This window comes from Pseudorca crassidens, chromosome 4, assembly GCF_039906515.1.
Source record: "Pseudorca crassidens isolate mPseCra1 chromosome 4, mPseCra1.hap1, whole genome shotgun sequence".
Taxonomy (NCBI): Eukaryota; Metazoa; Chordata; class Mammalia; order Artiodactyla; family Delphinidae; genus Pseudorca; species Pseudorca crassidens.
Genome location: NC_090299.1, coordinates 80,424,920 through 80,451,469, shown reverse-complemented (window position 1 = coordinate 80,451,469; position 26,550 = coordinate 80,424,920). Strand labels below are relative to the sequence as shown.

Genomic DNA, 26,550 nt, shown 5'->3' with positions numbered 1-26,550 from the left:
AGAAAACTATAAGACACTTATGAAAGAAATTAAAGATGATACAAATAGATGGAGAGATATACCATGGTCTTGGATTGGAAGAATCAACATTGTGAAAATGACTATATGACCCAAAACAATCTATAGATTCAACGCAATCCCTATCAAACTACCAAGGGCATTTTTCACAGAACTAGAACAAAAAATTTCACAATTTGTATGGAAACACAAAAGACCACGAATAGCCAAAGCAATCTTGGGAAAGAAAAACAGAGCTGGAGGAATCAGGCTCCCTGACTTCAGACTATACTACAAAGCTACAGTAATCAAGACAGTCTGGTACTGGCACAAAAACAAAAATATAGATCAATGGAACAGGATAGAAAGCCCAGAGATAAACCCACGCACATATGGTCACCTTATCTTTGATAAAGGAGGCAAGAATATACAGTGGAGAAAAGACAGCTTCTTCAATAAGTGATGCTGGGAAAACTGGACAGCTACATGTAAAAGAATGAAATTAGAACACTCCCTAAGACCATACACAAAAATAAACTCAAAATGGATTAAAGACCTAAATGTAAGTCCAGACACTATAAAACTCTTAGAGGAAAACACATGCAGAACACTCTTTGACATAAATCTCAGCAAGATCTTTTTCGATCCACCTCCTAGAGTAATGAAAATAAAAGCAAAAATAAACAAATGGGACCTAATGAAACTTAAAACCTTTTTCACAGCAAAGGAAACCATAAACAAGACAAGAAGACAACCCTCCAAATGGAGGAAAATATTTACAAATGAAGCAACTGACAAAGGATTAATCTCCAAAATTTACCAGCAGCTCATGCAGCTCAATATCAAAAAAACAAACAGCCCAATCCAAAAATGGGCAGAAGACCTAAATAGACATTTCTCCAAAGAAGATATACAGTTTGCCAACAAACACGTGAAAGAATGCTCAACATCACTAATCATCAGAGAAATGCAAATCAAAACTACAATGAGGTATCACTTCACACCAGTCAGAATGTTCATCATCAAAAAATCTACAAACAATAAATGCTGGAAACAGTGTGGAGAAGAAGGAACCCTCTTGCACTGTTGGTGGGAATGTAAATTGATACAGCCACTATGGAGAACAGTATGGAGGTTCCTTAAAAAAGTAAAAATAGAACTACCATGTGACCTAGCAATCCCACTCCTAGGCATATACCCTGAGAAAACCATCATTCAAAAAGAGTCATGTACCACAATGTTCATTCCAGCTCTATTACAATAGCCAGGACATGGAAGCAACCTAAGTGTCCATCGACAGATGAATGGATAAAGAAGATGTGTCACATATATACAATGGAATATTACTCAGCCATAGAAAGAAAGGAAACTGAGCTATTTGTAGTGAGGTGGATGGATCTAGAGTCTGTCATACAGAGTGAAGTAAGTTAGAAAGAGAATAACAAATACTGTACGCTAACACATATGTATAGAATGTAAAAAAAAAAAAAAAGGTTCTGAAGAACCTAGGGGCAGGACAGGAATAAAGACGCAGACGTAGAGAATGGACTTGAGGACACAGGGAGTGGGAAGGGTAAGCTGGGACAAAGTGAGAGAGTGGCATGGACATATATACACTACCAAATGTAAAATAGATAGCTAGTGGGAAGCAGCCGCATAGCACACGGAGATCAGCTCGGTGCTTTGTGACCACCTAGTGGGGTGGGATTGGGAGGGTGGGAGGGAGACACAAGAGGGAGGAGATATGGGGATATATGTATATGTATAACTGATTCACTTTGTTATAAAGCAGAAACTAACACACCATTGTAAAGCAATTATACTCCAATAATGATGTTTGAAAAAAATAAAAACCACAGTGCCTTAGAAAAGGCAACAAACTCCTGTTTTCAGTTCTGAGCAACACTTTTTGAGATCAATATAATCAAGGTGGACTAGTTCAAAGATTGAAACTCGAAAGGATTGGGGTCTAGAAACCATGAAAAAAGAACCTGGAGTCATTAGCAGGACAAGATAATTCAGGGCCTGGTATTCCCATCATGCTTTGTACATCCTAGATACCCTGTTGTGAGCTCTGTAACCAACCTGTCTCCAGGGTAATTCTAACACACAGTCATTAAACTAGTGGGCCTCACCCTTTCATCCTAATTCTACAATTCCACAATTCTCTTCCATTTTCTACCCCTAATCCTCCATCCAGATTTAAACTGTTCTTTTATCTCTGCACCACCTCTTTTAACATTCTTTAGATCTTAGTAACTCAAGAGCCTCCTCTTTTAGAACCTTCATCCTACCCCTAAATATGATTCTTTTGTTAAAATATATTCAAATATGTAATTTCTAGGTTCAAAAAATAAAAAAGAAGATGTCTTCTAAGCTACCATGAAGTGAGCTTCCTTTAATTATTTCTCTGTAGCTTTAATGTGTTAATTTACACTGTGATTCTAGAGGATGAGGGGAAAGAGGGTAGTGACAGCCTGTTATTTTGTGTCTTAACAAACTTACTTGGTATTGGATGGACTCCTTCCTCCGCCCCTCTCAAATATGGTGTATGGCTAATATTCCATAGAACATACTTTGAGAAATGTTGCTCTACAGAATTCTACAAGCTAATGCACTTCTTTTACTTTAAACTTCTTTCTCCTACTTTTTGTGACAATAGCTTTTTTTCCTGGATTCTGGATTAGCGTCTTTCAATTTTGACAAATCTTCTCCATATGTATCTCCATCCTGTTTTCCAAATTTTTGTTATCTATCTTTTTTCTTTGGTGTGTTTCAGATATTTGCACCACTCTCAAAATTCCAATTGTACCTCTCTACAAATGATTCTCAAATGTTTAGTTCCTTCCTAAGTGGCAGCATAGTCGTTTGGTTCAGTGAAATGACCGTGAAGGAGTTCAAACTTCAGGTCTGCTTATTAGCTGTATGACCTTGGGTTTCAGTAGTATTTGCTCAGCAAGTTTTGAGAATTAAGTTAGAGTTCAAAAAAAAAAAAACACCTCAAATACTTACTAAAAAAAGCTATTCTTTTTTTTTTGGCTGCACTGCATGGCATGCAGAATCTTAGTTCCCCGACCAGGGATTGAACCCATGCCCCCAGAAGTGGAAGTGCGGAGTCTTAACCACTGGACCGCCAGGGAAGTCCCACTATTAGCTATTCTTTTTCTTTCCTAATCCATGCTCTTTTTTGGCCCTAAGGCTATCATCACTGCTGAGGGCTATAAATTTCAGCAGCGCCTCAAACTTTAGATGTTTAAGACTTGCTTCCAACTCCACTTCACTGAACTCTACACATCAACATTTCTTCATTTTCCTATTGTAAATAATGGCAATATTACCACATGCACAATCACTATGGCTCAAAACTCAGCTCTTGGTTGTTTTTTTTTTTCCACCACATTTAAGAATTTGTTAGTTTCTGTCAAATCTTCTTTACCATGTCACCCCAATCTCATTTATCCCCATCACCATCATTGGCATATTAGTTCAGTTGGAATCACTCAGCGTCTAGACTGTGGAATTCATCTCCTTACCTATTCTTTCTGGTATCTAAGGCACCTGAATGCAACTGTCATAACATTTTCTAAAATTCTCTGATACATTTGTCTTCTTTTAAACTGGTATTTAAGGTAAGATCTGTTCTCTCTTGAATTAAAACTTGCTATTTTATTGTGTACTATTCTCAAATTCAAAATCTGCTTGGGTTTTGGGGTAGTATTAAATTTCTTCTTTCATATTCCATTTTATGGTACTTATGACACTTTGTCTAGTATTAGCGCTTTAGGCAAGTATTATTTCTTCCAATAGACTATAAGCACTATGAATACAAATACAATGTCTTATTCACATCCATATCCTCTTAATAACTTTCCATAGTGTTTGGAAAATGACATGGCTTTTTGTGAATTTTTTATATACATTTTCATGGATTGACATATAATATACAGCTTCTTTCTCCCTCACTGGTCATTTTCCCCTCAAGTAACTGTTTTCTTTTTAGAATTCCTACAATACCTTATCTAGCCCAAATGACAGATAGATAGATGATAGATAAATAGATCCTTGTTATCTGAGCACAGATCTAAACTTTTCTATTAGACTGTAAATTCTTAAAAGCATGATTTATCCATAATACTTTCTTCCAAGTTAAGCAATTTTCAAGTAGCTCCTGAATAAACAAAATAGCATATTTTATTAGAAAATTCAATACATTCAACATTACTTATTCCTGTATAATTGCACAGATTCCTAGAAGTAATTATTATGTGTTTAGAAACCATTGAACACGTGGTTAAGAGACAAGAGCAAAAACAGCCAATATACAATATTAGAAATAAAAATCCTAATGGGTTTTCTCTGCTCCCTGTCTTAAATCCCCTATTTCACATTCCACTGAGAGTGATTTTTTTTAAACCTAAAACATGCTTTAAGCCCTTCAACAAACTTAGACCATGTCTAAAACCCTTTCCCTGGCCCACAGGCCTTGCAGGGTCTGAACCCTGTGTCTTCCTCTCCACCCTGGTTCTATTTTGCTTCCTGCTGTACTCAGTGCATAGCATACCAGAGGGCCCAGAGTAGCCAGTTAATAAATGATTAGCAGAAAATGTTTTTTAAAATTAAATATTATAATTGATTATAAGTATATTTCTAAAAAAATTTTATATTCTCCTGGAGTAACTCTGATATGCAACTTTCATTTTTAAATGCACATTACATCACATTAGATTTCCCTCTTAAAATCACATTTGGAGAACACTTTTCTCCTTCACCCCATTCTTCCATCTGTAAAACTGAAGAAATTCTTCTCATCTAGTGGCTCCATCTCAGGGATGCTGCAAACATTAACAAGGTCATATTTAAAAGTGCTCAAGATGCCTTTGGATGAAAGATGTTACTAAGTATAAAGTATTACTACCATTTCTGATAGGATTATATTCTGAATGGGAAAGTATAAATGGGAGTCCCTAGAGGAAGAAGCACACTAATGGTTTAAGTGAGATGCTGAAGCCTCAAGATAAACTAATTTAAGTCAAAGCTCCAGAGTTAAAAAGAAAGTAATTTTAACTGGATTAAATAATGCCACCCACTGCAAAAGAACAGTCTGCCATTTACATAAGATATAATTTTAAAGTGGATTTTCTGGAAGTCTATGTAATATGCAATTATCTCAGTTTATAAGCAGGGGCTGGAATCAAAGATTGCAATACACTGTGATTGAATGAAGAATCACAAACCAAAATGAATATAATACTTAATCACATATTTTTCTTAAGATAATCTCACATACTACTAAAATTTCTGTAAATAATTTATTTAATGTATAATTAGTGGAATTTTAGAACTAAGTATTTGAGAATGTCACAAGAACTTGAATGTGTGTAACCTCTTTTCACTCTGTAAGGTCAGTGACCAACTATTTTTTCACTTTTGGCCTCAGCTTTTTATCCAGTGCCTGGCATATAGCACTGAAGCTCAATAAATGTTTTTTGAATAAATCATAAAATTCACAATCATTAATATTTTATAACTTTGTATAGCCAAATAAGTCTTGATACTAGTGCCTCAAAGGAAGAGTCAGAAATCCAACAGAGAAAATTAAGATGAGTGATATTCTCCTCTATGGCTCCCGATTCCTAATGGTGGGAAGCCCCTTGAATAGTATTTAGTAATTCTAAATATTACTCTATAGCTGACAGATAATGGTATAGATCAGAATGATCTACTCTAGTCCAATAATCTCTCTTGGCCTTCATGTGGCAGAAATTTCTCTGTGGTTAAGAGATGAATAAAACAGACTAACTTGAGATTAGTAAATGAGGTTCCATGCTAACAGCAGAGAACTGGTGCAGAAGCTCTGTGGGTTTCCAAAGTGGGCACTGGTTCAAGTTCAAAGACACAGCAAAGTTCCCTACGCATAACCACAGTATGGTACAATTATTAGGCCAGCTCCTGGAGAATTCAGAAATGGACAGAATAAGGTTGATAGTGTTTTCTTGGAAACACCTGTCACTTATACCACATGTACAGGGTCCTCTGATGTTTCACTGAGCTTTTGCATGTTTCCACCTATTTTTATCAATTTTCTAATAATATCAAATATGTTTGATTTAAAAAATTATTGAGGCTTATCTTTTAATTCACTTCATCATGAGTATTTCTTCTACCTTGAAATCTTTGCTTATTTTTGTTTTTGAATATTTCTTTCTACTTCTATAGAACCTGGTACATGATAATTTTTATTTTATACATATAGCACTATAGCAGTCATTCGTGAATTTGTATTTTCTCACCTATTTGGAGATAAGCTTTTAAAGGATATTAAGGTTATTTTGTATTTAGTCTTCAGTTGATCATTGAAAAAATACTACTAAGTATCTTCTATATATTGAGCAATGCAATTCATAACAGGATATAAACATGGACAAGAAATATATAGTTCCTGACCATGTGGGACCTGGTGAATATATCACTTATCATTTAGATAGAAGGCATTCAGTAAATATTTGTTGGAAGTATATGACAAAATTTTTTCTGTGGTTGGTGGGATTTTAAAATATAGTATCTGTTGCAATTAAAACTAAAATATAAGCTAGTAGGACTTCAAGTAATTTAATTAAAATAATAAATCATCACTTAAATCCATGATAATAGTGATAGAAAACAAACAAAGTAAACCTATAATGGAAAATAATTTGAAAAACAACGATGTAAATCAACTATGCTTCAATAAAAAATAATTAATTTAAAAAGGAAACAGAGGAGACCTTCAAGATGGCAGAAGAGTAAGACGCGGAAATCACCTTCCTCCCCACAAATACATCAGAAATACATCTACATGTGGAACAACTCCTACAGAACACCTACTGAACGCTGGCAGAAGACCTCAGACTTCCCAAAAGGCAAGAAACTCCCCACGTACCTGGGTAGGGCAAAAGAAAAAAGAAAAAACAGAGACAAAAGAGTAGGGATGGGACCTGCACCTCTGGGAGGGAGCCATGAAGGAGGAAAAGTTTCCACACACTAGGAAGCCCCTTCACTGTCAGAGATGGGGGATGGCTGGTGGGGAAGCTTCAGAGCCACGGAGGAGAGTGTAGCAACAGGGCTGCGGAGGGCAAAGCAGAGAGATTCCCACACACAGGATCGCTGCGGACCAGCATTCACCAGCCTGAGAGGCTTGTCTGCTCACCCATCGGGGCACGTGGGGGCTGGGAGCTGAGGCTCAGGCTTCAGAGGTCAGATCCCAGGGAGAGGACTGGGGTTGGCTGAGTGAACACAGCCTTAAGGGGGCTAGTGCACCACAGCTAGCCGGGAGGGAGGCCAGGAAAACGTCTGGACCTGCCTAAGAGGCAAGAGACCATTGATTCAGGGTGCACGAGGAGACAGGATTCAGAGCACAGCCTAAACGAGCTCCAGAGACTGGCGCGAGCCACAGCTTTTAGCGCAGACACCAGAGACGGGCATGAGACGCTAAGGCTGCTGCTGCAGCCACCAAGAAGCCGGTGTGCAAGCACAGGTCACTAGCCACAGCTCCCCTCCCGGGAGCCTGTGCAGCCCACCACTGCCAGGGTCCCACAATCCAGGGACAACTTCCCTGGGAGAACACATGGCATGCCTCAGGCTGGTGCAACATCACGCCGGCCTCTGCCGCCACAGGCTTGCCCCGCATTCCTTACCCCTCCCTCCCACCGACCTGAGTGAGTCAAAGTCCCCTAATCAGCTGCTCCTTTAACACCATCCTGCCTGGGCTAAGAACAGAGGCTCTCAGGCGACCTACATGCAGAGGGGGGGCCAAATCCAAAGCTGAACCCCAAGAGCTGTGCGAACAAAGAAGAGGAACAGAAATATCTCCCAGCAGCCTCAGGGGCAGTGGATTAAACCTCCACAATCAACTTAATGTACCCTGCATCTGTGGAATACCAGAATAGACAACGAATCATCCCAAAATTGAGGCGGTGGACTTCGGGAGCAATTATATATATACTTTCTTCATTTTTCTCTTTTTGTGAGTGTGTATGTGTATACTTCTTGGTGTGATATTGTCTGTAGAGCTTTGCTTTTACCATTTGACCTAGGTTTCACTCAGTTGTTTTTTTCTTTAGTATAGTTTTTAGCACTTGTTATAACTGGTGGATTTTTTTTGGTTTGGTTGCTCTCTTCTTTCTTTCTTTTTTTATTACTTTTATATATATTTTTTGATTTTTAATAATTACTTTTAACTTTAATAACTTTATTTTATTTTATTATTTTATTTATTTATTTTCTTTCTTTTCTTCTGAGCCATGTGGCTGACAGGGTTTTGGTACTCCGGGCGGATGTCAGGCCTGTGCCTCTGAGGTAGGAGAGCTGAGTTCAGGACATTGGTCCACCAGAGACCTCCTGGCTCCACATAATATCAAACGGTGAAAGCTCTCCAAGATATCTCCATCTCAACAATAAGACCCAGCTCCACTCAACGACCAGCAAGATACAGTGCTGGACACCCTATGCCAAACAACTAGCAAGACAGGAACACAACCTCACCCATTAGCAGAGAGGCTGCCTAAAATCGTAAGGTCACAGACACTCCAAAACACACCACTGGACGTGTACCTGCCCACCAGGAAGACAACATCCAGCCTCATCCAACAGAAAACAGGCACTAGTCCCCTCCACCAGGAAGCTTACACAACCCACTGAACCAGCCTTAGCCACTGGGGGCAGACACCAAAAAAAAAAGGAACTACGAACCTGCAGCCTAAGAAAAGAAGACACCAAGTACAGTAAGTTAAGCAAAATGAGAAGACAGAGAAAAACACAGCAGATAAAGGAGCAAGGTAAAAACCTACCAGAGCAAACAAATGAAGAGGAAATAGGCAGTCTACCTGAAAAAGAATTCAGAGTAATGATAGTAAAGATGATACAAATTCTTAGATATAGAATGGAGAGAATACAAGAAACATTTAACAAGGACCTTGAAGAACTAAAGAGCAAACAAACAATGATGAACAACACAATATATGAAATTAAAAAGTCTCTAGAAGGAATCAAGAGCAGTATAACAGAGGCAGAAGAACAGATAAGTGACCTATAAGATAAAATACTGGAAATAACTACCGCAGAGCAGTATAAAGAAAAAAGAATGAATTGAGGACAGCCTCAGAGACCTCTGGGACAACATTAATGCACCAACATTAAAATTATAGGGGTCCCAGAAGTAGAAGCGAAAAAGAAAGGGACTGACAAAATATTTGAAGAGATTATAGTTGAAAACTTCCCTAATATGCGAAAGGAAATAGTTAATCAAGTCCAGGAAGCGCAGAGAGTCCCATACAGGATAAATCCAAGGAGAAACATAGCAAGACACATATTAATCAAACTATCAAAAATTAAATACGAAGAAAAAATATTAAAAGCAGCAAGGGAAAAACAACAAATAACATACAAGGGAATCTCTATAAGGCTAACAGATGGTCTTTCAGCAGAAACTCTGCAAGCCAGAAGGGAGCGGCAGGACATATTTAAACTGATGAAAGGGAAAAACCTACAACCAAGGTTACTCTACTCAGCAAGGACCTCATTCACATTTGATGGAGAAATTAAAACTTTTACAAACAAGCAAAAGTTAAGAGAATTCAGCACCACCAAACCAGCTTTACAAGAAATGTTGAAGGAACTTCTCTAGGCAGGAAACACAAGAGAAGGAAAAGACCTACAATAACAAACTAAAACAATTAAGAAAATGGTAATAGAAACATACATATAGATAATTACCTTAAATGTAAATGGATTAAATGCTCCAACCGAAAGACACAGACTGGCTGAATGGTTACAAAACAAGACACATACATATGCTGACTACAAGAGACGCACTTCAGACCTAGGGACACATACAGACTGAAAGTGAGGGGATGGAAAAAGATATTCCATGCAAATGGAAACCAAAAGAAAGCTGGGGTAGCAATTCTCATATCAGACAAGTAGACTTTAAAATAAAGACTACTACAAGAGACAAAGAAGGACACTCCATAATGATCAAGGGATCGATCCAAGAAGAAGATATAACAATTGTAAATATTTACACACCCAACATAGGAGCATCTCAATACATAAGGCAAATACTAACAGCCATAAAAGGGGAAATCGACAGTAACACAATCATAGTAGGGGACTTTTAACACCACACTTTCACCAATGGACAGATTATCCAAAATGAAAATAAATAAGAAACACAAGCTTTAAATGATACATTAAACAAGATGGACTTAATTGATATTATAGGACATTTCATCCAAAAACAACAGAATACACTTTCTTTTCAAGGGCTCATGGAACAATCTCCAGGACAGATCACATCTTGGGTCACAAATCAAGCCTTGGTAAATTTAAGAAAATTGAAATCATATCTTTTCCAACCACAACGCTATGAGACTAGATATCAATTACAGGAAAAAATCTGTAAAAATACAAACACATGGAGGCTAAGCAACACACTACTTAATCACCAAGAGATCACTGAAGAAATCAAACAAGAAATCAAAACATACATAGAAACAAGTGACAATGAAAACACGATGACCCAAACCTATGGGATGCAGCAAAAGCAGTTCTGAGAGGGAAGTTTACAGCAATACAATCCTACCTCAAGAAACAAGCAAAATCTCAAACAACCTAACCTTACACCTAAAGCAATTAGAGAAAGAAGAACAAAAAACCCCCCAAAGTTAGCAGAAGGAAAGAAATCATAAAGATCAGATCAGAAATAAATGAAAAAGAAATGAAGGAAATGATGGCAAAGATCAATAAAGCTAAAAGCTGGTTCTTTGAGAAGATAAACAAAATTGATAAACTATTAGCCAGACTCATCAAGAACAAAAGAGAGAAGATTCAAATCAATAGAATTAGAAATGAAAAAGAAGAAACAACTGACAGTGCAGAAATAAAAAGGATCGTGAGAGATTACTACAAGCAACTGTATGCAAATAAAATAGACAACCTGGAAAAAATGGAAAAATTCTTAGAAAAGCACAACCTTCTGAGACTGAACCAGGAAGAAATAGAAAATAGAAAGAGACCAATCACAAGTACTGAAATAGAGATGCTGATTAAAAATCTTCCAACAAAAAAAAGCCCTGGACCAGATGGCTTCACAGGCAAATTCTATCAAATATTTAGGGAAGAGCTAATACCTATCCTTCTCAAACTCTTTCAAAATATAGCAAAGAGAGGAACACTCCAAAACTCATTCTATAAGGCCACCATCACCCTGATAACAAAACCAGACAAAGCTGTCACAAAGAAAGAAAACTACAGGCCAATATCACTGTTGAACATGCAAATATCCTCAAGAAAATACTAGCAAACAGAATCCAACAGCACATTAAAAAGATCATACACCATGATCAAGTGGGGTTTATCCCAGGAATGCAAGGAATCTTCAAGATAGGCAAATCAATCAATGTGATACACCATATTAAGAAACTGAAAGAGAAAAACCATATGATAATCTCAATAGATGCAGAAAAAGCTTTTGACAAAATTCAACACCCATTTATGATAAAAACCCTCCAGAAGGTAGGCATAGAGGGAACTTACCTCAACATAATTAAGGACATATACAACAAACCCACAGCCAACATCATTCTCAATGGTGAAAAACTGAAACCATTTCCACTAAGATCAGGAAAAAGACATGGTTGCCCACTCTCACCACTATTATTCAACATAGTTTTTGAAGTTTTAGCCACCACAATCAGAGAAGAAAAAGAAATAAAAGGAATACTAATTGGAAAAGATGAAGGAAAGCTGTCACCGTTTGCAGATGACATGATACTATACATAGAGAATCCTAAAGATGCTACCAGAAAACTACTAGAGGTAATCAGTGAATTTGGTAAAGTAGCAAGATACAAAATTAATGCACAAAATCTCTTGCATTCCTATACATTAATGATGAAATATCTGTAAGAGAAATTAAGGAAACAATCTCATTTACCATTGCAACAAAAAGAATAAAATACATAGGAATAAACCTACCTAAGGAGACAAAAGACCTGTATGCAAAAAACTATAAGACACTGATGAAAGAAACTAAAGATTATACAAACAGATGGAGAAATATACCATGTTCTTGGATTGCAAGAATCAACACTGTGAAAATGACTATACGACCCAAAGCAATCTACAGATTCACTACAATCCCTATCAAACTACCAAGGGCATTTTTCACAGAACTAGAACAAAACGTTTCAAAATTTGTATGATACACAAAAGACCCCAAATAGCCAAAACAATCTTGAGAAAGAAAAATGGAGCTGGATGAATCAGGCTTCTTGTCTTTAGACCATACTACAAAGCTACAATAATCAAGAGAGTATGGTACCAGCACAAAAACAGAAATATAGATCAATGGAACAGGATAGAAAGCCCAGAGATAAACCTAGGCACATATGGTCAGCCTATTTTTGATAAAGGATGCAAGAATATACAATGGAGAAAACACAGCCTCTTCAATAAGTGGTGCTGGAAAAACTGGACAGCTCCATGTAAAAGAATGAAATTAGAACACATCCTAACACCATACACAAAAATAAACTCAAAATGGAATAAAAACCTAAGTGTAAGCCCAGACACTATAAAACTCTTAGAGGAAAACATAGGCAGAACTCTGCATGACATAAATCACACCAAGATCGTTTTTGACCCACCTCCTAGAGAAATGGGAATAAAATCAAAAGTAAACAAATGGGACCTAATGAAATTTAAATGCTTTTGCACAGCAAAGGAAACCATAAATGAGACGAATAGAAAACCCTCAGACTGGGAGAAAATAATTGCAAATGAAGCAACTGACAAAGGATTAACCTCCAAAATTTACAAGCAGCTCATGCAGCTCAATATCAAAAAAACAAACAACTCAATCCAAAAATGGGCAGAAGACCTAAATAGATATTTCTCCAAAGAACACAGATTGCCCAGAAACACATGAAAGAATGCTCAACATCTTAATCATTAGAGAAATGCAAATCAAAACTACAGTGAAAATGCAGTGAAAATGCAAATCAAAACTACCTCACACCAGTTAGAATAGCCATCATCAAAAAATCTACAAACAATAAATGCTGAAGAGGGTGTGGAGAAAAGGGAACCCTCTTACACTGTTGGTGGGAATGTAAATTGATACAGTCATTATGGAGAACAGTATGGAGGTTCTTTAAAAAACTAAAAGTAGAACGACCATACGACCCAGCGATCACACTAGTGGGCATATACCCTGGGAAAAGAATAATTCAAAAAGAGTCATGTACCACAATGTTCACTGCAGCACTATTTACAGTAGCCAGGTCATGGAAGCAACCTAAGTGTCCATCGACAGATGAATGGATAAAGAAGATGTGGCACATATATACTGTGGAATATTACTCAGCCATAAAAAGAAACAAAATTGAGTTATTTGTAGTGCGGTTGATGGACCTAGAGACTGTCATACAGAGTGAAGTAAGTCAGAAAGAGAATAACAGATACCGTACACTAACACATATATATACAGAATCTTAAAAAAAAACAAATCTTTATGAAGAACCTAGGTACAGAAAAGGAATATAGACACAGATGTAGAGAATGGACTTGAGAACTCGGGGAGGGGTAAGGGTAAGCTGGGATGAAGTGAGAGAGTGCCATGGACTTATATATACTAGCAAATATAAAATAGATAGCTAGTCGGAAGCAGCCACATAGCAAAGGGAGATCAGGTCCATGCTTTGTGACCACCTAGAGGGGTGGGATAGGGAGGGAGGGAGAGAGACGCAAGAGGGAGGGGATATGGGGATATAGGTATATGTATATCTGATTCCCTTTGTTATAAAGCAGAAACTAACACAACATTGTAAAGCAATTATACTCCAATAAAGATGTTAAAAAACAAACAAACAAAATGAAATAAAGTAGATACTTAAAATCACAGTCATTCTACTATTTTTTTATGGAAGGAAAACTACCATGAAGATTAAGTATGACCTGCAGGTAACTTGTAAAATTCACTGGCAGTCAAAACCCTGTCCTGGGAAGCACACTCCTTTCTGGAATAGGATATTCCCCCTGACTTTGTGGGTTCAAGTCAGATGTAGAGTCAGAAATCTACATGTAATAAATTTGAAGAAGAAATTCTACCCTCAAGAATTTACCACTAGACTCACATGTTTTGTTAGAGGGATTTTTTTTGGTAATATTTACTATAAATGTAGTTAACAGCTATATTTAATGACTATATGCTACAGTAGAAAGAAAACATGATAAGGTCCAGAATCTTATCCATCTTATTCACTGGTGCATGCTGACTGCTTAACATGGTACCTATATTAATTGCATACAAGATTCAACTGTTGAGTAAATTTTGTAATTTTTTTGAGTTAAACTAAAAACATTGTTGAGGAAATAAAATGTTAATGCCTCAAATGCGGCCATATTTTTCATAAATTAAATTTCTATTTTTTTCTTCTTTGTATATGTCATCAGCATATTAAAAAAGCAACTATACATTTTCAAAAGGGCATGAGATGATTATATGATAGGTGCCTGGATTAGAAATAAAATGTAGAAGACATACTGTTTTGAAGTCATTATCATCTCTTGGTTCAGAAACAATTTTGTGAATTACATAATATATATACTTTTTGCTCAATATCTGAAGAAACAGAATACTACATATTACTAAGCCAGTTAGAAAATGAATATCATACTTAAAACTTGCAGATGTAATACAAACTTTTAGCATTAGGAGACTCTTAGAAGTTATTAACTACCTTGAAAAAGAATTTGGACCTCCTGATTCTCTTCTAAGTAGACTCCAAGTGTATCTGTTTCATGTTACTGTAGATAGTCTCTATCAAATTTCACAATATGCTATTCAATATCAAGCTGAATAGGATAATTATAATTTTTGTAACTTTCTGTTTGAATAAAAAAAAGTTAATAAAAAAAAAAGAGCCAATGCAAGAGGGACAGTTTGTCTCTCCTTTCTGTCTCCCTAAAGCAGGAAATAAATCTCTCATATGACAGGTACACTCCCTGCATCTGGAAGTATTATCACCAGAGATAGGGAATTTGGGGCCAAGAAGCCTGCGTAAACAAACCTTGTTACCTCTTTAATTTACTACCCTAAGCCCAAACTCTGTTTAGATTCTTCTCTGATTAAGCACCCAAAGGCTATCTTTCTTTGTCCTGTCCACTCTTCACAAATGTATTGTTTCTTTGTCTAAAAAATATAAAAGCTTCCTGCTTTGGCCACTTCCTAGGTCCTATATCTATGAGACCTCCAGACACATAAATTAAAATGCGCTTCTTCTCCTGTTTAAAAAAAAAAAAAAAAACAATCAAGCTGAAGAAAGCTGACATGACCAGTCCTTTCTTGCCAAATTTTTGAAAATTTAATTAGACATTTGACTTCAAGAAGGCAATGTTAAAAACTAAATAAACTTTATCCTTTTAACCTTATTGACTGACCAAAGTAACATGAAAACATCAATACTTCATCTGCAGTGAGAACTCATATTGGATGAACTTTGTCTCTGTCAAGGATATGACTACTTATGGAGGTGATGGAGCCAGACTTAAAATCAAATTACTCTGATGTGACAGCTTAATCTCAGACTTAACATAATCTTTATTCTACCACTGTGAACCTTCTTGGTGATTTAATAATACTCAATTTAAGGGTATAACATTATAAGCTTTAGGCATGCCAGTTAGAATTCTGGCATGCTAAATCTTTGGTTTGCCTAAAACTCTCATTAAAAATAGAATACATTTCGGTTGGAACTAAAGTGATCCATTTCCTTTGACGCTTTAGAAAAGTGAACATGGCAGTTTAAAGGTTAATCTGGTTACTTTATGTAAGAAACTAAATAAACAGTGGTAATATTGAGTTAAAGTCTGATAATAGAAGAGCGCAAAACAAAAGGATACATTTTCTGTTATTATTCCAATTATTGCTTTTCTTTTCACAAATGTGAAGATAATTAAGCCTCACAAGACTAAGAATAAAAGAAAAAAAAAACTGTCCTTAACTTTAAGTACTTTCGTTCATGGATTTTGGCATTTTTCCCTGAGTTCTAAATTACTTTCACACAGGGAAGTTTTATAAAAAATAAAATTATACAATAGTTTCGGGACATGAAGAAATCGCTAAGGAGCAAAAGGATTGGAGCATGTTAATTTTCAAGAAAAGAACTCACATTTTTCCATGAATAGTCAAGAACACACTGAAGCTACCCACTACGTGTTTGTGGAAGGATTAGGGTCACTGAATTCTTCAAAGTATAAGAAATTCAACAAACTAAAATAATAATTGTAGTATGAGATTGAACTGGCGATGGTTCTTCAAAATTTAAAAACAGTTCTCCGTGTGTGTGTGAGAGAGAGCGAGACAGATAGACAGACCGAATGACTAACAGATAGAAGGCAAACGAAACTCAACCAGTACCTTGATTGCACAGTTCTTTACATGGAGTTTGAAAAATAGAGAGGGACAAAAGAAGCGTAGAGACGAGGGAAGGAAAGGAATGCCAAAACGAATTAAGAAGAAAACTGAGAGGATGGGATTAGATATTATGTAAAAAATATTTTCACATAAGTCAGAGGAAGAGCTTAGTAAAGGAGGAGATAGTAAATAGTCACAACTACTGCAGAGATATTGAAGAATAAGTTCTGAGAAAATAAAGTTTGACTCAAAAGAAAGTTTCAGATGGTTTTTGATAAAATGTTACCAGTAAATCGGTGGAGGAAAAAGATGGCGAGGAGGTAGCTACTAAATGCTTAAGGAATATCATTAAGTTAAGAAACAAAAACAAAAACAAAAACCCTCCCAGCCTTGTGTCACTACAGAAATTAGTTCACATGTGTAGTAGTCCCTCTGTTTCTGAGTAGTTCAAAGTTATTTTGGTTCTCTTGCCATAGGTATTTTGATTAAGGTAGTTGCACTCCCTGTCACAGATAATTCTAAAGTTTATTTAATGAAAACTCTCCAAATCAAGTGACTATACAGATTCATAGAACACATGCCTCAAACATTAGCAAAGGCTAAGATTTGTCAGTGGTGTTGGGTCAGTCATTTTGGTGGAGAATTAAAAGTCACAGGTTCAATCCCATTCAGCTTGAAAGTGTCTCACTGCTGTTTGAAAAGTAAGATAACACAAATGATTCTTAGTAAACCAACCGAGATCATCTTACTGGTAAAGATCATTCATCTTATCACATATGAAGCAAGATAAAAATTTCCATCAATAGGGGAATGACTGAATACATTGTCTACATCAACCCATGAAATATTATAAAGCCCTTAAAAAGAATCAAAGTTATACCAGCTGACCCTGGCTAACTTCACAAGATATCATATAATGAGAAAAGCAAGATGCATGTATGATATGATCCCATATACACACACCCAGACACACACATATATAAATCTATATTCATGTAAAAATCTCCAAAGGATACCTGAGTATAGGAAGAACTGTCAAGAACATACACTAAATTGTATGTTTATATATATGTGTGTGCTTATATGTGTGTGTGTGTGTGTATATATATAACTTCCATCCTTGTAAAATCATGCATGTGTGTATATATGCATAAAGCAATGCCTAAAATAATGGTAATTACAAAGTTAGTTGAATTTATCTCCAGTTAAAGAAACTGAAGTAAACTTTACTTTCATCTTCCTTTATATTTTTGTACTATTTTTATTATTTGATCATTTATTCTTTATTTATGTAACCAGAAAAAAAGACATTTTATTGTAGAAGAAAAAAGGCAAGTGGATTGGTTTCAATGTAATCCATCAGTCTTAAATTAGCCATGGACTGCCCATTTTCTCCTAGATATTGATACTATGAGCATTCTGCAATTGTTGATACTCAATAATCAGGTATACTTGGTCTTTAAGAAACAGAGCAATAGAACTTCACATGTGTTCTATACTGAATTGTACTCTTTTTAAAATAAAAATTCGCACTTTAATTAAAACAAATTTGTAGAAGGCTGAATAATGACCCCTCCTCAATCGTCCATGCCCTAATCCCCAGAACCTGTGAATGTTTTACCTTTCATCATAAAGTGAACTTTTATGGATGTGATTAAGTTAAGGATTTTGAGATATTAAGATAATCCTGAATCATCTAGGTGAGCCCATGATGAGTCTTTATGAAAGAAAGGCAAGAGATTCAATGTCAGAGAAGAGACCTGAGGACAGAAGTACAGGTTAGAGTGATGTGCCTTGATGGATGAAGGGGTCACAAGCCATAGAATGCATGTGGCTTTTAGAAGATGGAAAAGTCAAGGAATCAGATTCCCCCAAAAGGAACAGACTCCTACAAATACCCTTATTTTAGACTTCTGACCTCTACACCTGTAAGAGGATAAAATTATCACCATGTTGTGATATAGTAGCAGTAGAAAACTAATGCAAAAGTTTAACAATTATTAACAGCAACAAAGCATTATAAATCAGATTCAGTTCAGAGCAAGACTTACAGAATCAGTGATAGTGATCACCCCACTCACTAACTGCAGTTTCTCTCCCTCCTTGTATTAACACAGGTTCCTACCAATGATTCCTACCTCCTGACAGAAATTCTTTTCAAGTCAAGCTAACTTCAGCACACACAACTCTAATTTTTAGGCATCAGGCTAGAGGGTAGTAAAATATTTTGTAAAAGGTAGCTGGTTAGGCTTCTCAATTCTCAGACAAGAAGATATTTTTACCAGCCTTTAACAAAATGAACAAAATCACATGAGTCAAAGGGACCTGTATTCAAATACCCACCCTCTCTCCCCACCAATCTACTAGGCATGGGAATTTGGACAAACTAAGGACTTAATTTATATTCTTGTGTTCCTTATTTTTAAAATGGGAATTATACAACATAAATAAACTGCTATGAGGATAAAATGATATTGGATACAAAGTATTTAGCATAGTGTTAGCACTTGGTACTTGCTCAGAGAACAATATCTATTATTAGGGGAAAAAAAAAAAACCTCATTTTTCTCCAGCAATTTTTCTTCTTTATATTTTAATTTTGACAAAGAGGAAGAAAATCAAGTAGAGGAATTATAGTTTATTTTTATTAAACACTCTAAGATATTCTTTCTCAATCATTTCCTGGGCCGTCAGCTTCTAAGTCACTCCAGTTTCCACTCCAATCAGAGAACGAGCTGCTAAATGTTTAATGAACTATTTGCATCAAATGGTTACCTTGCAACCATCACTAATACAAAATTGGACTTGAGTTTCTGTAAAAGTCGACAATCTACTGAAAGGATTCGAAGATAGATAAATACTAGTCCATGTCAGAATTTTAACTCTTAAAAACACACCCAGGTGGGCTCTCAAGAGCCTAAATTGGGAATGTGCAATATTATTTATAGCTTGGTATTCAGAATTTCATTATTTAGTGTTTTCAACAATAGGCTAAACACTCTATCCATATTGTATGAAAGACTAAAATAATAATACCAAACTTTTATCAAGCACTAATTACATGCCACAAACTATTTTAATTCTGATGTGTGTATTAGTTATTTGAAGAGTCAAAATAACTTTGATGTAGTGCTTACATTGAAGAGGTAAATCATATTTCTAAAGCATTAGATTCATTTGGATATTTCTGGTACACAATGAGACTCTTTGTCTCTATTATCCGTCAATGAGGCAAAAAAGATTCTGGCTTTCATTACTTAGGTAAAATAAAATGGCCTTTGTAGGTTGGTCCCTATTAGGTCTGAATCTTGAGCACTTTTAGAACCAATGATAAATGGGATTTTTAGTGAACAGCTCCTCCAGTGTTCAAGCTACTGCCTGATGATAAAGATAAGGTATTTCAACATTTTAGAAAATACCATCTGATACCCCCAAGGAGCAGCAGCTGGTGAGATTCAGTCAAGTAATATAACTCATCATAAACTCTTGAATTTTGTATTAGAAACAGTGTTAATCACAAATGTAGGCCATCATTGATAAATGACAGAAGGATTGCCAGTCCTAAAGACAAAGAATAGCTTATGTTTTTCACTTTACACTTATCATTCATTCTTAAAAAGAATAACACATGCCATCTGTTGCAGGGCAGTAATTCATAATTTATGAGATCTGAGCTTGATATTTGAAAACATTTAATATGAGTATTAGTGAGTGCATGATAAAGTAGAATCAGGAATTCTTAGAGCTTTGCCTTGATAATCTCCCCAATAATATTCTTTTACTAGGCAAGCATTTTTCTTGAAGTTAAGCCTTGATGAGTCTGGGTAGATAGCTCAATAAGTAACAGATCAGGATAAAACCAAAATATGGCCATAAGAACAATTTCTGTTAGATTCTGATACACACAAGTAGCCAGCTACCAGTTCTATTGGTGCCTGAGCAATCAGAATGAATACAGAAGAAAAACAAAAGAAAGCATTGTTGTAGAAATAAATGCATTTTATTTCCAACAAATTTGAATATGATCTTCCTTCTGAGCCTTCCCTGTTGTCTTGATAAACTTAACAGCAAAGATTTCTCTAAGTATAAGAAGAATAGGGGAGAGAACAAGTCAAGAAAAATCACATTAAAGGAAATCCTGTGTTCTGCCTTTTAAGAGATATGCATTCTTCTATTTTCTCCATAAGTACATTAGCTGGGGTTTTTGTTTGTTTGTTTTTAACTGCAGATGGTTTTTAGCAACTATGAAATCTCAATGTAACTGAGTACTGAACTTATTTCAAGCTGCTTTAAAAACTAAAACGAGAAAGGATTTGCCACAGAAATTTGGATACATATCTGACAAAGGCTCCCAAAAGTAAATAGTTAGCTTATAGTGAACATAAAAGCAAATTGCACACCCCAAAAATGTTCACTTATTGGCTTTCTCCAGGTAATTTTGAAATAAATTTATGAGAAAGGCCATGAGGCTTGAAATCTAGCTGTATGCACAGAAAAGACTGTTCTTTCATAATACTGAGAAAGTTGGGTTTTTTGATAACTCAATATGCTATTGTATGTATGTAATTGTATTAATTACAGGCTATATACTGAAGGCAAACAAAGACAAAATAATCCAGTAGTCACATGAGGGCCATTTTGAATTTTGAAATCTTCCTGGAAGAATGTGAATTAAAATGAGGAACTAAATTAGAATGACAAATATCAACTAAAGGGGATATATTTGAATCTTTTATATTTTTGAGACTATGCCTTAATCACTGCTTCTGTCTCTAGGCTATAGAAACCTATTCTGAAATTTAAAGAAACAGAGTAGGATGATGGATTGATAACTCAGCTTACAATTAGGTGTCAATGAGTTATAACTATATAATCATTAACTATTTCACTTATTCTGAGTCTTAGGTTGTTCACCTACAAAAAAAAAACTAACAGATAGGTTTAGTTTGCTTTATGATTAAATTCCACTGTGAACAGTATAGATCCAGTGGATCCTAGATCCAGTATATGAAAACTCATATGATAAAGGCTGAACCAATATTTGTTGAATGAAATAAATGAACATGGCCAGGCTCCACCTGGAGGTATTTGAGGACATTGACACCTCTTTATCTATTGTTATCTATGGGGAGAAATGGGTCTGGAGGTAAATAATCTAGTACTAAAAGCTAACAGCAGTGAGGAAAGTATGAAACTAAAAGACGCAATGCTCAAACTCCATAGCAAGCTTGGGTGTGATTCATGCAATTTCTAGTACCAGCAGGTTAAGTCCGAAGGGGACGCAGAGCAGGAAATACGTGATAAAAGAACCCACAGAGACAACTGAGCTGAGGGTAGACTCAGAAAATCTGCTTGCTTGATGTGTCTTAGTATCACTTTTAGGTGAAAGAGAGCAACCCCATAAAAGAGAACTGGTTCAAGAACTAAATCAGATGACAGATGCCTTTGTAACTAGCTCTAAAAAAGACTAAAAATCCAGAGGTGATCTGAAATAAAAAATGAGGAACTAAGACAAAAGTCTTATCTGTGAAATTATACCAATAGTCAAGCGCAAAAGAGAAGGCTATAACTCTATGATGCCTGGGGCTCCCTGGGATAAGTTAACAGCATAACATAATTCTAAGCCCCAGTACATGATAGTATTGATCGTCAAAAAACTTCAGAAATGGATGAGATGCCAGAGCCATATTAATTTTAATAGCTATGATATACTGAGAATTTCTAACATGGCCATCACTGTACAACCTTTTTACATACATTTGATTTTAATTTTCATAGACACTGTGTGAATTATCATCCCTATTTTCTATGTGAAGAGACTCATTCACAGAGGAGTAAAACAATTTCACTAGAAAACAGCTATTAATTAACAAAATCAGAACATAAATTCTAAGGCTCTTACTCTTAACCACTATGTTATGCTCTTGTGCTTGAGAGAACTTGATAAGGCAAAAATAGGGAAAATGTGATAGGACCTGCCACCTGCCTAAGTAATAATTAGAAATATATCATTGCCATGAAGAATACCTGAAAACAGCCACTTAACGTTTGTCTCCATATCACTTACTATTCTATTCTGCATTGGTTTCTGTTTTAATTGAAGTAGAAAGCAGTTAGCACAGAGAGGAGGAAATATATTTATAAAATATATTAATAAAAACTAAGCTGTAAGGCCAGACACCATCAAACCCTTAGAGGAAAACATAGGCAGAACACTCTATGACATAAATCACAGCACGATCCTTTTTGACCCACCTCCTAGAGAAATGGAAATAAAAACAAAAATAAATAAATGGGACCTAATGAAACTTAAAAGCTTTTGCACAGCAAAGGAAAACATAAACAAGACGAAAAGACAACCCTCAAAATGGAAGAAAATATTTGCAAATGAAGCAACTGACAAAGTAATAATCTCCAAAACATACAAGCAACTCATGCAGCTCAATATCAAAAAAACAAACAGCCCAATCCAAAAATGGGCAGAAGACCTAAATAGATATTTCTCCAAAGAAGATATACAGATTGCCAACAAACATATGAAAGAATGCTCAACATCACTAATCATTAGAGAAATGCAAATCAAAACTACAATGAGGTAAAACCTCTTACCGGTCAGAATGGCCATCATCAAAGAATCTAAAAACAATAAATGCTGAAGAGGGTGTGGAGAAAAGGGAACCCTCTTGCACTGTTGGTGGGAATGTAAATTGATACAGCCACTATGGAGAACAGTATGGAGGTTCCTTAAAAAACTATAAATAGAACTACCAAACGACCCAGCAATCCCACTCCGGGGCATATACCCTGAGAAAACCATAATTCAAAAAGAGTCATGTACCAAAATGTTCATTGTAGCTCTATCCACAATAGCCAGGACATGGAAGCAACCTAAGTGTCCATCAACAGATGAATGTATAAAGAAGATGTGGCACATATATACAATGGAACATTATTTAGCCATAAAAAGGAATGAAACTGAGTTATTTGTAGTCAGGTGGATAGACCTAGAGACTGTTATACAGAGTGAAGTAAGTCAGAAAGAGAAAAACAAATACCATATGCTAACACATATATATGGAATCTAAAAAAAAAAGAAAATGGTCAGAAGAAGCTAGGAGCAAGATGGGAATAAAGACACAGACCTACTAGAGAATGGACTTGAGGATATGGGGAGGGGGAAGGGTAAACTGTGACAAAGTGAGAGAGTGGCATGGACATATATACACTACCAAATGTAAAATAGATAGCTAGTGGGAAGCAGCCGCATAGCACAGGGAGATCAGCTTGGTGCTTTGTGACCACCTAGAGGGGTGGGATAGGGAGGGTGGGAGGGAGGGAGACGCAAGAGGGAAGAGATATGGGGACATATGTATATGTGTAACTCATTCACTTTGTTATAAAGCAGAAACTAACACACCATTGTAAAGCAATTATACTCTAATAAAGATGTTAAAAAATTAACAAAATAAAACAAAACAAAAACTAAGCAATATTAGTTCCTTCCCTGTCTGATTCTATGTTGATATGATTACTCTAAGGATTACAGAATAATGAGAAGATTATGGTTTCCTGGAAGTTAGAAAACAGTCATATTTATATTATAGGGGGCATGTAGACATTGTGCAATGTTTTAAGAAACAAGTAGGTTTTCATTAAGGGCTGATAAAACTAAATTAAATTAGTACATACAGAGTAGAATTGGAAGTCCATAAATATGGATTTAATTCAAGTACTACAAGTCAGTTATTGTGAAAATTTCCTGTTTGTTTAAAGTATAAGAAAATTTAAACAGAAATTCACTATATTTATTCATCTTGTCCATCTAAGTATTTAATTGGGTAAAAGAATTTGGGTTTTATAGCAGGATTTTGAAAAAGTTTAAGCAATTTAAAAATTGACAACGTTCACAGGAATTGTGATCTCCTACCATTTGAGAAATTCCTCAAAAATAAAACAAAAACATTAAAGTTTATGTAGATTTTTCCCTATACTAACTAATTATTTTAACGAAGTACTATTATGTTAAAATTGCAAAATCTGAATGAAGTACTTTCCAAGCAAATTGATTGCTTTTTTTCTAGCTTCATAAGATTAATGACTATAATACAAGAAAATTAACAATGCTCTTTCATAGTATTTCAATTGATTTTACAAGAATTTAGAAAAATTTTATCTGGAAAATTAACTCTTTAGATCTCATACATCAAGTTTGCTATAAGATCTTTTTAGCAATAAACACTTTGGGGAAAAAAAAAAACCTTCACATTTTCACTACTTCTCTTCCCATACAGATGCAGTATATTTTAAAAACAAAATGTTATATTCCATGTCTCTTTAAACCTCACATGTTTATGCTATTCAATTTGAGGATCTTATAAAAATTTATTTGAATTAAGTTTAAGTGCATTAGTTCTATAATCTTACTATTTCAAATAAAGCAAGTGAGCATGGGTAAACTAATCCCCCAACTTTATGTCTGTAATAACATTTTACTTCCTAAATCAAATATTTTCCTAACTTTGCCAATCCAATTAATTTTTTAATACTCTCAATTCATCTTGTTTCCTTACAATTAGCATCATGTGTACACTTACATATTATTAATCCACTATAAATATATGTATTTATTCTTTCTAGCTGTTGATGCCATTTGATATTTGGTTTATTTGATATAAGTTTACCTTTATGTTATTGTAGAATGTAATATTTTCAAAAATATATATTTTAAAAGAAATATCACTTTATTAAATTTCATTCTGCAAACATATTTTGATTCTTAATAAATCCTAGAAACTTGAAAGAAATTGCTGCTTCATTATTAATGGTATTAATAGTACTAATTGCTGGTTGGTAATTAGATTGGGTCTAAGTCACTCTCCCCCATGTTGACTGCAAACACACTGACTTTCTATCAGTTATTAGGACAAGCCAACCTCTTCCCAACCTCACACTTTTTGGAGCTAATGATCTCTCTGCTTTGAAAGCTATTTCCCAGGCTGTTTGCCTGACTGTCTCGTTCTCATTCTTCAGGTTTCAAGTACCCTCTCTTGAGAGCAGTCTTTTATCACACCTATATAAGCTAGCCCTTTTATTGTTTTCTACTATACAACTGTGTTTATCTTCTTCTTGCATTTTATCATTTATGATTATATGTATTGGTTAATGTGTTTATTATTTGCCTTATCCACGGGACCACCAGATCCATAAGGCCGAACTCTACTTTTCCCCAGCACTTAACACACTGATTAACCCATAATACATACTGATAAACTTCTATTGGTAGAATTATTGTTGGTGCAAGAACTTAATACTACATATTTTGAAAATAAAAAATATATATATGGTAACTATTTAGAGTGCTTTTACACCTATTAGCATTGATTAGATACAAACTCTAGAACAAGAGTTGTAAATTTAAGTATATTCAGAAGCCAGGAGATATTTTAAAAGAGTATAATGAACTAAGTACAATAAAATAAGAAATGGAAATGACAGGAAATAGCAAAGAGCAGACCCTATTTAAAAGGTGCAGCAACTACTCAGCTCTAGTTTCATGCAGTCCTGATGTCCTAGCCCAGATCATTACAGGACTTAGATCAGATGGACCATTTTTGTAACTGATTCATCCAAACGCAGAGTACTTAAGAGACTGTCCACTAACTCTTGTTCACTAGATCACTGGATCTTATTTTTTCAGACCTGTTTTTCACCTTTCTTCTTTTGATTCTGGAACTATTACTTTGCATTTCCCACCCTCCCTCCCGCCACAAAAGGCTTCATTTTTCAACTTAAATTAGTCAAAATTGGTTTTTGCAGATTTTCAAACAAGTATTTCTTATTAATGTATTAGTTAATTACATTAAAAATAGTTTATTATCTTTATGCTCCACACTGTGATGAGTATTAGGGCTCAGAAGAATCCCAGCATACAGGAGAGTCATGATTTCTACCCTGCCCATCTATGGGTTCATCTCCTGTCACTCTTGTGTTTTGTTTTTCATGCAAACACCAAAGTGTTTTGGTTTTATATTAACGGTAACAGTTACTTATCTTACATTGTCCCATCTGCCAAAAATTATTGCCCTTCTCATTAAAGTCTA

At 35.4% G+C, this 26,550-nt stretch overlaps 1 protein-coding gene across 22 annotated transcripts in view; it reads right to left on the bottom strand.

Moving 5' to 3' along the window:
• ADGRL3 (adhesion G protein-coupled receptor L3) overlaps positions 1–26,550 on the bottom strand; it is an 874,612-nt gene that overhangs the window by 370,724 nt on the left and 477,338 nt on the right. The gene's annotated exons all lie outside the window — the stretch shown is intronic.